The sequence below is a fragment of the Arachis ipaensis genome, chromosome B1, assembly GCF_059453495.1.
Source record: "Arachis ipaensis isolate K30076 ecotype BB chromosome B1, ASM5945349v1, whole genome shotgun sequence".
Taxonomy (NCBI): Eukaryota; Viridiplantae; Streptophyta; class Magnoliopsida; order Fabales; family Fabaceae; genus Arachis; species Arachis ipaensis.
In genome coordinates this window covers 17,346,825-17,358,650 of record NC_142436.1, presented here as the reverse complement: position 1 = coordinate 17,358,650, position 11,826 = coordinate 17,346,825, and the positions used below count along the sequence as shown (strand labels likewise).

The following is an 11,826-nucleotide window of genomic DNA, read 5'->3' as shown; positions in this document are numbered from 1 at the left end:
GAGGTTAAATAAGTCCAAATGCTGGTACGATAGTGTTGGAGTGTGTTCAAAACCGTGACAGAAAGCCGCATATGAGTATGATTGATTGTTAGTCTTGATTAATCCAGAATGTTTTTATTTGTGTTAAAATATTGTTTTTAATTATAAAAATTTTAAATAGTAACAACTTTAACTATGAAAAATATAAATTAATTTGGTATAAAATTAGATTTATTCGACAAAACTATTAGAAATGTGTAATTTTATTTATAGAACTCAAAACTCTTAATAAATTATTAGAATAATGAACTTAACATTGCCACGATTGATGCCTTAGAAGGACAAGGAAATTTGATGCGTTAGTAGGAGAAAAGCTAAAAAAACATAATTACTAGTTAGTGAATAATATATGAGCTCAATTCAAAAGTAACAAAAATAAGTAAATACTATTTTTTTTTTCGTGACTAAGTAAATACTAAATAACACATCAAAAGTCAAAACACTCGTTATGATAAAAAATTTACTATTTTATATTTTAAAGGTATAGATTAAGCATATTATAAAAAGAATTATTTTAATATTATTTATTACAAAATAATTTTTTTTATATAATTTCAATATATAAAAATAATAAATAATATTAAATTTTTTTTATGATATGTTTAACTTGTGTAATCTTTTCTTTTTTTTTTTGACAGAAAATATATCATCTAAAGGAAAGCTAAACAGCACTTACAAATAACAAAAATAAATTAGATCTAAAATTAGAGAAGATGATTAGATAAATTCTATGCTGAACTAGAAACTGAAAGTAAGCCCAACGTTCGATTACAGAGAATCTTAACCAGTAAAAACATAGACAAATCTAAATCTCTATGATTTCTAAATCAACACTAAAAGTGATGCAACATATTGAAAAATATGTTCTTCTCTGCTTAAAACCGAATCCTCCTCTAGTCTAAAGATATTTCCACGAACAACAAGTAAACTTCAGTGTATACTCCAAGAGATGATAGATCTGTACCAACGTACCCATACTACCCATAAAGGGAGGACAATAAATCACCACAAAAAGGGAGAAAATACACCACATAAGAATATTAAAAAAACAGAAACTAAAATAAAATAAAAGATAAACAAGAAAGCGTGGGGGAAGAAGCAATGGAGATAAAGAAAGGAGGGATAGGAAATGAAAGAAGAGAAAAAATTGGGGAAAAAAAAGGTAGGTGCAAAGAGAAACAGAGTTAAAAAAGAAAACGAAAAGAAACTAAAAGAAGAAGAAAAAAGGGAGAAATAGAGTAAGAAGAAAGAGAGAGGAGAGGGAGGCCACCATCTTACCAGGTTAGCGGTGGCGGCGGCAGCCTCCCTCTAAAACGACACAAGGATAAAAAAGCTTCAAGCCCTAGCAGAGAGGAGAGACCTATGTAATCCTTAAGACATAGGATACCAGAATCGTTCTCAGTTGATGCTTGAGGTTTCTCTCTACCAATAATCTTTTTCTTTTTCTTCTTTTTTTTTCTCTATAATATCCTACATGAAACAGTTTACGTTGCTCTGTGACTTATATAAAATGTTTTTGATATAGGTTGAAGGCAATGGGAAAAAATCGCCGGTAAAGAATTCCCAAAATAAACGCCTTGTAAATATAGATCTAAATCGACAATTAAGCCTCAATCATATGTAATTTGTTTGTCACTTAAGCAAACCCAATAAAATTAACCGAAGTATTAAACCTCGAGTCGTCTCTCAAAGAATTGCAAGGAAGTATGTTACTTATAATTGGTTATGAGATTGTATCTTTTTGGGTTTTTCAAATAAGGAACATGAAAAGTAAATAACAAGAAAGTAAACAAAAATTCAAATGATAAAAGCTCTTGATAAGGTATGAGAACTAGAAGTCATATCCTCATTATCCTCCTCAATTGTAACATAACAACTGTCTATTGCTCCCACTTAGTCAACCTCTAGCTATGAAGGAAAGTCAAGTGGATAAATCAATTTGATTCCTCAAATCCTAGTCAACTCCTAAAGAAAGATTAGCTTTAGTGGAATTCAAATGAATTAATAACTTCTAATTATCAATCAACAAATGAGTTTGATAATTCAAGAGTCTCCAATTACTCAACCAAAGCCAAGAGGAGAAAAACCTACTCTAGCATCCTTCCAAGCATTTTATCAAACACTTGAAAGGCACAACATAAAAATATAGAAAAGCAATAAGAGATAATAAAATCCAAACAACTAATTGCAAGTATCAATAACACAAATTGAAGAAAACAATCACATATGAAATACCTCAAATTTCATTAAATAAAAAATAAAATCAAACATGAGAATTCATAAAAAAAAGTGAATAAATAAATAAATCACCAAGAGAAAAGGAACTAAAGTGCTAGAATAAATAAGAGTAGAAAAAAACTAAATTAAAACAAAGTAAAAATCTGAGATTAAGAAAAGCTAGACCTAAAATCCTAAAACCTAGACAGATAAGAGAGTCTCTCTCTAGAAAACTACATCTAAAACCTAAAAATTATATAAATGAATTGTTGAATGTACGTTTTTCCCACTCTGCAGCCTCTATTCTGTGTTTTCGGGCTTGGAACTGGGCCAAAAAGAGCCCAGAAATCGCCCCCAACATTTTCTGATATGTGCAGCACGTGGCTCTGTCACGCGTACACGTCGCTCATGCGTACGCGTCGCCTAACTGCATGGCAACTATGGCAAATTGCATATCATTTTGAAACTCCAGATGTTAGCTTTCCAACGCAACTGGAACCGCCTCATTCGAACCTCTGTAGCTCAAGTTATCATCGATTTAGTACGAAGAGGTCAGGCTTGACAACTTAGCAATTCCTTCAATTTCTTGTATTCCTTCCACTTTTGCATGTTTCCTTTCTATCCTCTAAGTCATTCCTACCTTATAAATCCTGAAAACACTTAACAAATATATCACGGCATCAAATGGTAATAAGAGAGGATCAAAATTAGCAAATTTAAGGCCAAGTAGCATGTTTTCAATCATAGCACAAAATTAGAAAGAAAAAATGTAAAATATGCGAATTATATGAATAACTATGAGTTTAGTGAATAAAATCTACTAAATTAAGTACAAGATAAACCCTAAAAATGGGGTTTATCAATCTCCTCACACTTAAACATTAGCATATCCTCATGCTAAACTCAAGAGAACCAAAAGAGTGAAGAGAAATGGTGAAACTTATGAAATGCGACCTATCTATATGAATGCAACTACATGCAAAAATACTTCTATCTACTTGGTTAAAAGTAAACAAATTCTCCAAGACAAACATAAACTGGATTCCACTAATTCAAACCACAAAATAAAGTACAAGTAAACTTGCAGAAGAAAATAGCTCATGAAAGCCGGGAACAAAGAATTGAGCATCGAACCCTCACCGGAAGTGTATACACTCTAATCACTCATGTGTTTAAGGTTCGATTCTCTCAATTCTCTACTAACCTTGCTTTCTAAGGCTTGCTCTTCTTCTACCAATCAACAAATAATTTGATGCACAAATACACATATCAAGAAGTCTTTTAAGGGTTGTAAAGAGGTTGGGATTAGGGTCAAGGTAGGATTGTATTTGGCCAAGTGGACTAAGATCTGAATCCTTAATTAACCCAAACTTCCCACCTAACTTAGGACAATCCATGTAATCAAAATACAAAACCTAACTATCCATTAACCATGTTTTCCACATATTCATGCATCCTAATTTCGAGTACAGTACATATGCATTGCTATCACCATCTACTTTTGGACATTTTGTCCTCTTTTATTATTTGCTCTTTTTTTTTCTTTTCTTTTTTTTATTATTTTTTCTTTTCTTTTTGTTTTTCTCAATGCATAGAACAAAGATATTGAATGCAAAAATATATGTTCAACTTATTGTTTTGCACATTTTCACAAAAATATACAACACCCAATTATAAAACCAAATGTTTCCAAATCCAATTTTCCCACACTTAAATCATGAGCACTCTCACTAGTCTAAGCTAATCAAGGATTCAAATTAGGGACATTATTGTTTTTCGTTTAGAGTTAGTGATGAGCTAAAATAAAAAATAAATAGGGTTAAAAGGCTCAACAATGATTTACAAAGGATAATGAAAAGGTTAAGACCATATGGGTATGTAAGCTCAATGAAACAAGGCCTCAATCATATAAGTGTATGCATACACCAAATAATGAAAATATAGAATTAAGCAAGACAAAGATCACAATTTTAGAGAGAACAACACACACCAAAATAGAATATTGGTTGATAAAATGCAACCAATCGAATAGGCTTAAAATCTCACTGGTTTTGTGTGTTCGAGCTCTAAACCATGTTCCAATATAATATTTCTTCAAACAAGTTCAATAAAAATTTTAATTCAAGTTAGTGAAATGTACTAATTTCTTGAAGAAAATATTACTTCAACCAAGTAGCGATAAAATATGCACAAAATCAAACAAACATGCAATCAAACATGCAAATGCAACAACTAATTTAACAAAAAAAATTAAACATTGGTGTTGAGAAAAAAATAACTAACCCACAGAAGTCGGTATCGACCAAGTATTGTTGAATTGTCTGCATCTACTATTTGTAAGTGAGTGAAAATGGGATAAGGTTGGTTTTGTAACTAGCCTAGTTGGAATTCTACATCTGATCTAATAGTGAGGTATTGTAGAAGCAATTTGGAATGAACCAAATAAGCAGTTAGTCAAGATTCAAAGCTTATTTTGGGAAAACCGTGATGCATACCTCTTGAAATTCTCATCAAAGAGGGCTACAACGACTAGGTTGCAATCTATATTGCTCAAGTGGGTAAAATGGAAATTAGGGACGTAATTGTAGTTGAGTGAATATGGGGTAAGGTGGGTTTTGTAACTATCTTGCCTAGTTGGAAAGTGAGTGAGAGAGAGGAACCTTCTGTTACAAGAGATAAGTGGAAAGTGGGAACTATAAAGGGCTGTGGGAAGTAGTCAGGGGCATGCGAAAAAGAGAAAAGATAGGATTACCTTCACATTCAATCTCTATAATGCTATAGCTGAATGGGATGGTAAGATTTTATAGAATCGTTCTTAGTTAAGACACAGTCTAACTTGGAGCGGCAATTGGAAATCCCAATTTTTATCCTTCGTATAAATAATCTTGATTATGTTTGAACAGGCTGTTGTTAATTTTGTCCGTGATTTTTTTCTAATGATATGAAAACCTTAATCTTAGACCACTTATCCAAAATACCTCTGCAGTCTAATGGTAAATTTATTTAGCTTTTTGTTTTAATTTCTATTTGTGTGATTGACACTTTTATTTTGTATGTAAAATCTTTAATTATTTTTAATGATTTTAACTTTTCAGGTATGTGTGCTGCGTATACTTTAGTGGCTGCGTGCGAGTCAACAATTCTCATAAAAGAGTGCGAAAGAACCATCGGAGCGAGATGTTTTCACCTTGGAGGGAAGGGAGCTCGCGGACTTGATGATTAAAAATGAGACTGAAAAGTTCGATATTTTTTATGTCATGCGGCAATTAAGCAATCATGGCATAAATAAATACCAAGATGGAGTTCCGATAGGCACGTTTAAGATTAAGGCTATACGGTTATTGAGAATGAATAATAATTATGAGGAAGTGAAAGAATACATGAGGGTGAATGGAGGTGTTTTTGGAGCTATCATGGTTGAAGAGAATGAATTTATGAATTATGATGATATGACATGTTACATTGCTCGTGGAGAAGACTAGACTTTGAACCACACGCAGTTCTACTAGTTGAGCTCGACGAATCTGGAAAATTCTGGCATTTCATAAATAACCATGGATCCGATTTTGGAGATAAGGAAGGATTTTGTCGTTCATAAGCTTTATCTATCTCCAAAATCGGATCCATGGTTATTCATGAAATGCCAGAAAGATTCGTCGAACCCAACTAGTAGAACTGCGTGTGGTTCAAAGTCTTCTCCACGAGCAATGTAACATGTCATACCATCATAATTCATAAATCCCTTCTCTTCAACCATATAGCTCCAAAAACACATCCATTCACCCTCATGTATTCTTTCACTTCCTCATAATTATTATCCATTCTCAATAATCGTATAACCTTAATCTTAAACGTGCCTATCGAAACTCAATATCGATATTTATTTATGCCATGATTGCATAATTGCCGCATGGCATAAAAAATATCGAACTTTTCAGGCTCTTTTTTAATCATCAAGTCCGCGAGCTCCCTTCCCTCCAAGGTGAAAACATCTTACTCCGATGGTTCTTTCGCAGACACTTTTACGAGAATTGTTGACTCGCACGCACCCACTCAAGTATACGCAGCACACATACCTGAAAAGTTAAAATCATTAAAAATAATTGAAGATTCTACACACACAATAAAGATGTCAACCACACAAACAGAAATTAAAGAAACGAAAAAGCTAAATAGATATACCATTAGACTGCAGAAGTACTTTGGATAAGTAGTCTAAAATTAAGATTTCCATATATCATTAGAAAAAAATCACAGACAAAATTAAGATCCTGTTCAAAATCAAGGTTATTTACACGAAGGATAAAAATTGGGATTTCCAATTGCAGCTCCAAGTTGGACTGTGCCTCAACTAATCTATATAAGCCATAGAGCAACGTAAGCTATTTCATGTAGAATATTATACAGGAAAAAAAAGAAGAAAAAGAAAAAGATTATCGGTAGAGAGAAACCTCAAGCATCAACTAAGAACGATTCTGCAAAATCCTACCACCCCATTCAGTTATAGCATTACCGAGATTGAGTGTGAGGGTAATCATATCTTTTCTCTCTTCTTCCCAATGCCCTCTCACTACTTTCCACAGCCCTTTATAGTTCCCACCTATCTCTCATAACAGAATGCTCCCTCTTTCTCACTCACTTTTAAACTAGGCTAGTTACAAAACCCACCTTACCCCATATTCATTCGGTTACAAACAGTAAATGCAGAGAATTCAACAATAACTGTCGATGAGTCCCTATTAACTCCAATTGTCGCTCCAAGTTGGACTGTGCCTCAACTACTTTTTCCTTCAATCTAAATCGAAAACATTTATATAAGCCATAGAGCAACGCAAGCTGTTTCATACAGAATATTATACAGGTAAAAAAGAAGAAAAAGATTATTGGTAAAGAGAAACCTCAAGCATCAACTAAGAACGATTCTGCAAAATCCTACCATCCCATTCAGCTATAGCATTATGGAGATTGAGTGTGAGGGTAATCCTATGTTTTCTCTTTTTCCTATGCCCCCTCGCATACTTTTACTAGAACTTTTTAGATGATTGAACACTCATGAGAACCAATGAAAATGCATTTGTGCAGTTTAGTGCAGTTCTTTACTAAAATCTATGAGCACAATTACCTACTTCAGAAGGCTTCATAGAGAAAGAAACCTTAAGCATATGGAATGCAGGTACAAAGAAAAAATTTCCAAGTTTTTTGCTTCCTCCATTGGAGTAACTTCTTAAGTACTGACTAAAAACTCACCAAAAGTAACTTCTTTCTGGTGTCACCTTCTGCAAAGCGAAGCCTCCAACCACATCACTTCTCACCGCATCCTTGGCATCAGGAATTACATCACTGTTGAAGCCAGTGATGCTTTTTGAGTCAGAAACCTGAAAGCAAATTAAGCAATAAGCATTTAGCATAAATTTCTTGAAACTTGGATCTACATTGGAATTAACTTCCTTAAAGAAAAGACAAAAGAAGAAACAAAGAAAGAATGAGACGCATACCGAATTCAAAAGAACAACGACCAAGTCATCTTGATAGTACTCAAACAAATAATCGTGCACTATAGCCTCCCTTGTCGACAGCGGCCATGAAAGCTTCAGGTCTTCCAAAATTTAGAACAATGTAAGAATGACATAAAGCATTTTCTTTTGTCTTCTTTTCTCTATTTTAGGAAAATTAAAAGAAATTTATTGCTGCAAGGACAAACCTGACTAGTGATATTTATTCCCCAATCTGGATCTTCTGCAAACATTCCTCCGCAGTAACTTTAAAGGTTGGAACAATAATATGAGGCCACCTGAGAAATAGAAATTGTGAATAGGATATCAGCTGAAAAGTATGACTCAGATTTTCATAGTGATACATTACTTAGAATAAAAAAAACAGAAACTCAACAATAGTTATACTATTATAGTAAAGCGTATACCAACACAAAAGGGTGTAACAAATCATATAGAGTATGAGATAAAAGAAATAATTAATCAGAGAATCACAAAAAACTGATCTTGGACATTCCTCCTAGGAACTTGTTTAGTGTGGCAAGCAATGCAATGAGGGATATTGAAAGGGGTATCCTGTTAAGCCAAGCCAATTTCTGATATTTGTAGAGCCTGAATTTGTAAAGGGTGGCAAGAAAGTTGAAACCTTTAGTGCAAGCTGAAGAGGAGGATCACAAATTCACCACACTCACTACACTAAAGCATTATTTAAGGAAACAATAAAGATTGATTGAAATAGAACAATATAGAGAATATTAATAACAACTCCTATTCCCGATAATACCCTTTAGCAGTAAACATGGCAACTAATAAGGGGCACTCCGGACACTATATGCAACCGATTCAGGCCCTGCCAGGATTCATTGTATCCCCTGCTGTCTCATTTATTGATTCTGATCCCTCAATCTTTTCTGTTTCACCCCCCTGATCTCATTTCCCCTTTTACTCCTCTGTTTGTTTCTTTCTCATTAATTAATGTTAGCTTCAAAGGGCAATACACGGATTTTGGGAAATGTGACTGACCAATGTGCATTATACCTATACTACTACTTACTTGCGTCGAAAAGCATCACAAATTCTTCTACGTTTTTTTGGCATCGTTGAAATTGCTACCTTCATTGTGAATACCAGCAAACGGGTCAACATAAGTTCAAAAAAATATATAAAATTAAAAGCTAGCAGTAAGATATCAAGAATAGTAAAAAAGAATTGTTCTCGTGTTTGGTAACTTACAGTTTTTGAGAATGTAACTTGGTATAGTCTTGTTTCATCCGGAAAATCTGTCACCACCACCACTCTCAGTTAAAAATAAAGAATAAATTAAACAATTCAAACCAATCCAAGTCAGATAAATGAAGTAGTGAGATTACCAAAACAGGTGTGGATTCTTCGTCATGACCAGCTACATAGGCCAGTCCATCAGCTAGTTCAGCAGAGAAATCATCAGCTATCAAATATTCTGTTTTTCAAAAAATTGGAAATATAACATATGAAGTACTAATAAAACAGATAATCTGAGATGATAAATCATATTTTTGGATCATGTAATAAATAAGAAAATATAATTCTTGTTCAATTATGCAACACAACTATACTAACACACTATCCAAAAAATTACTCTACTAACAATGATGCTCGTAAAACCTCCTTTTAAATGCAAATTCTATGCTCCTTAGTATCCCTTCTATTCTCTCTCGTAAATCAAACAGCAACTTCAAAATCAAGTCACAAAGCCATCATTTGTTCCACCGCTCATTATTCAAATTCAGCTTAAACAGAAAAAAACAAGTAAAAAGCTGAACCTAGAACCAATCATAGAAAAAAATAAAATAGAATAATTACCGCCATAGCCGCATTTTGGTACTCATTGAACAAAGAAACCGAAGGAAACCTTCCAGACAAGCCATGCCACATGCCATTCTCCTTCTCCTCATCTACCTTCTCGCTCCTCCTTCCGCCGCCGCCAAAACACTGTGGCGACAACTCCTTGCAGCTCCCGCTCACCTCTTGCCCCGGCAATTTCCCAATCGCCGGCGACAGGTAAGACTCCGGCGACGCATAGGCCTTCGCTGGCGGTGTCCTCTCCACGGTCCTGACCAAAGCGAGAGGGCTGTCGCTCCCGCTGGCCTCTGGAGGAGCAACGATCCTCGCCACCTTCCTCGGCGGTCGGTAAGCCACGACTCCAGCACAACCTCGAATCCCGCGATATCCGGTGGAACTTTCCCGGCGGAATCGGCGATACCGGCGACGGCGATGGTTTGGATACTGGAGAAGGGGATTGGCGTTGATTGGGAAAAGTGATGATTGGTAGGGTTTTGGATTTCGATGAGGAGTGGGATAAGTGATGGTTTAGGGTTAGGTTTTTCCAAGGTTGCGAGAACCGGACCGGTCAATAAACTGGTCAAGTAACTGGTTCATTGGTTCAATGGTTCAACCGAGGTCGAACCGTGGTTGAACCTGTTTAGTTAAATATAACATAAAATTATTAAAAATTCAAAGCGGCATATATTGTGAGATAAGGTACAGAGCAATTAAAGCATTGTATGAATTAAAATTGGTCGAAGCTTGGTTCTTTCATTTAAGTTTGTCAATCTTCATGTATATATAACACATTAGCAACTTCTAAGCTTGGTCAAACAATATCAGTTCCAGATATAACAGAAGATAATGATCCATTATAGGCTACCTAAATTTGAGGCCACAAATTTTAGTATGGTGCAGGGAGAAAAAGAAATCAGTATAGTTTTCAATTTGAAAAAGAAGAAGCAATTCCACAGCACAGTAAGAAGCTCAGAATACACAAAAACTGAACAATTAAATTAACTAAACAAAAAAAAACACAATATAAAAGCATGAATAACCTTTATAAATTAGGTTTCCATTCCTGAATTTTCCATTTTCATAAATTAGGTAATCTTTTTGTTCTTTACTTCTTAACTTCATTCTCTTTTCCCATGAATAAACTATCTCCTTATCTGAACTTCATCCAACCCTTATTTTAAAGCCATATATTAAATCCAATGCAGAATTGTAACAATGTTTCTCTTTTGAATCAATGACAGCAAAATAACAATTTACCAAAATAACAAGAAAAACAGATTGGATTTACAACCCAATCTCAGTAGAATTAATTCAATATCAATCTCAGCAAATAAAATCTCAGCATAATTAATAAATTAAACTTAAAAAAGTAAATTTATAACTCAATCTTAGCAGAATTAATTCAACATCAACTGACTGAATTCAAATAAAACTTCAGAAAATGAATATCTCAAAACTCAGCAGAATCACCAATAATTTATCATATGTATATTCAGAAAAAAATAAAGAAGAAAACAATGTAATACAATTACAACAAATTGAACATTATTGAAGAGGATAAAGGGGAGGTTTTACGTTATCTGGATTGCCAGCGAAGGAGAGGAAAAGACAGCATAGAGCCAGCGAGATAGAGAAATTCAAATTGGGAATTTTGGTAACGTGAAACAGAGAAGCGACGACAGTGAGACACGGTGCGGAGCAGAGAGGCAGTGACGACAAGACTGGCGGGGAGACGAGAAGGGGCCACAGCCAAAAACGACGAGGAGGTGAGAAGAAGAAATGACACGGCAAGGAGGGGAGAAGCAGTGACGACCTACGGCGAGGAGTGGAGAAGCGACAACGACCAGCGGTGAAGAGCAAAGAAGCAGCGACAAAGAGAGCTCGGACAGAAAAACGGCGATGCCAACAACAGCCCCGAACCGACCTTAGCTTCTGGCGACGCGAGGAGAAGAGCAGAATGAAAGGGGGGATGGTGATGGTGGCTCTAATAGGGTTTCGCCGTTTAGGAGAATCTAGGGTTGGTGAGGGTGTGTTTGTTAGCGAAAGAAAGGGGGATAACTCAGCATTGGTTTTTTGTTTTTTATCTGGAATCAAAACGGCGCCGTTTTGATTGTTGGATCAGCCAACCAGAACTTGAAAAAACCCGCTCGGTTTGCTGGTTAACCTCCGATTCATCCGGTTTTTAAACTGGTTTTTTGCAGAACGATTTTAGAGACTAACCGGACCGGCTAAATAACTGATTTCCGATTAATCTGAT

At 34.9% G+C, this 11,826-nt stretch overlaps 1 long non-coding RNA gene across 3 annotated transcripts; it reads right to left on the bottom strand.

Annotated features, from left to right (window-relative positions):
- Positions 1-2,319: 2,319 nt before the first annotated feature.
- Positions 2,320-11,613, bottom strand: LOC110269980 (uncharacterized). Of its 3 annotated transcripts, none has more exons than XR_002358867.2 (10): positions 11,145-11,613; positions 9,591-10,205; positions 9,119-9,207; positions 8,982-9,028; positions 8,803-8,861; positions 7,958-8,047; positions 7,752-7,852; positions 7,504-7,631; positions 4,540-7,051; positions 2,320-2,915 (listed from the first exon to the last, which is right to left on the bottom strand). It is a non-coding gene; the product is annotated as an uncharacterized LOC110269980 (long non-coding RNA). The 3 variants fall into 3 exon arrangements; XR_002358866.2 differs by having other exon boundaries at positions 2,320-2,906; XR_002358865.2 differs by having other exon boundaries at positions 2,320-7,051.
- Positions 11,614-11,826: the final 213 nt, after the last annotated feature.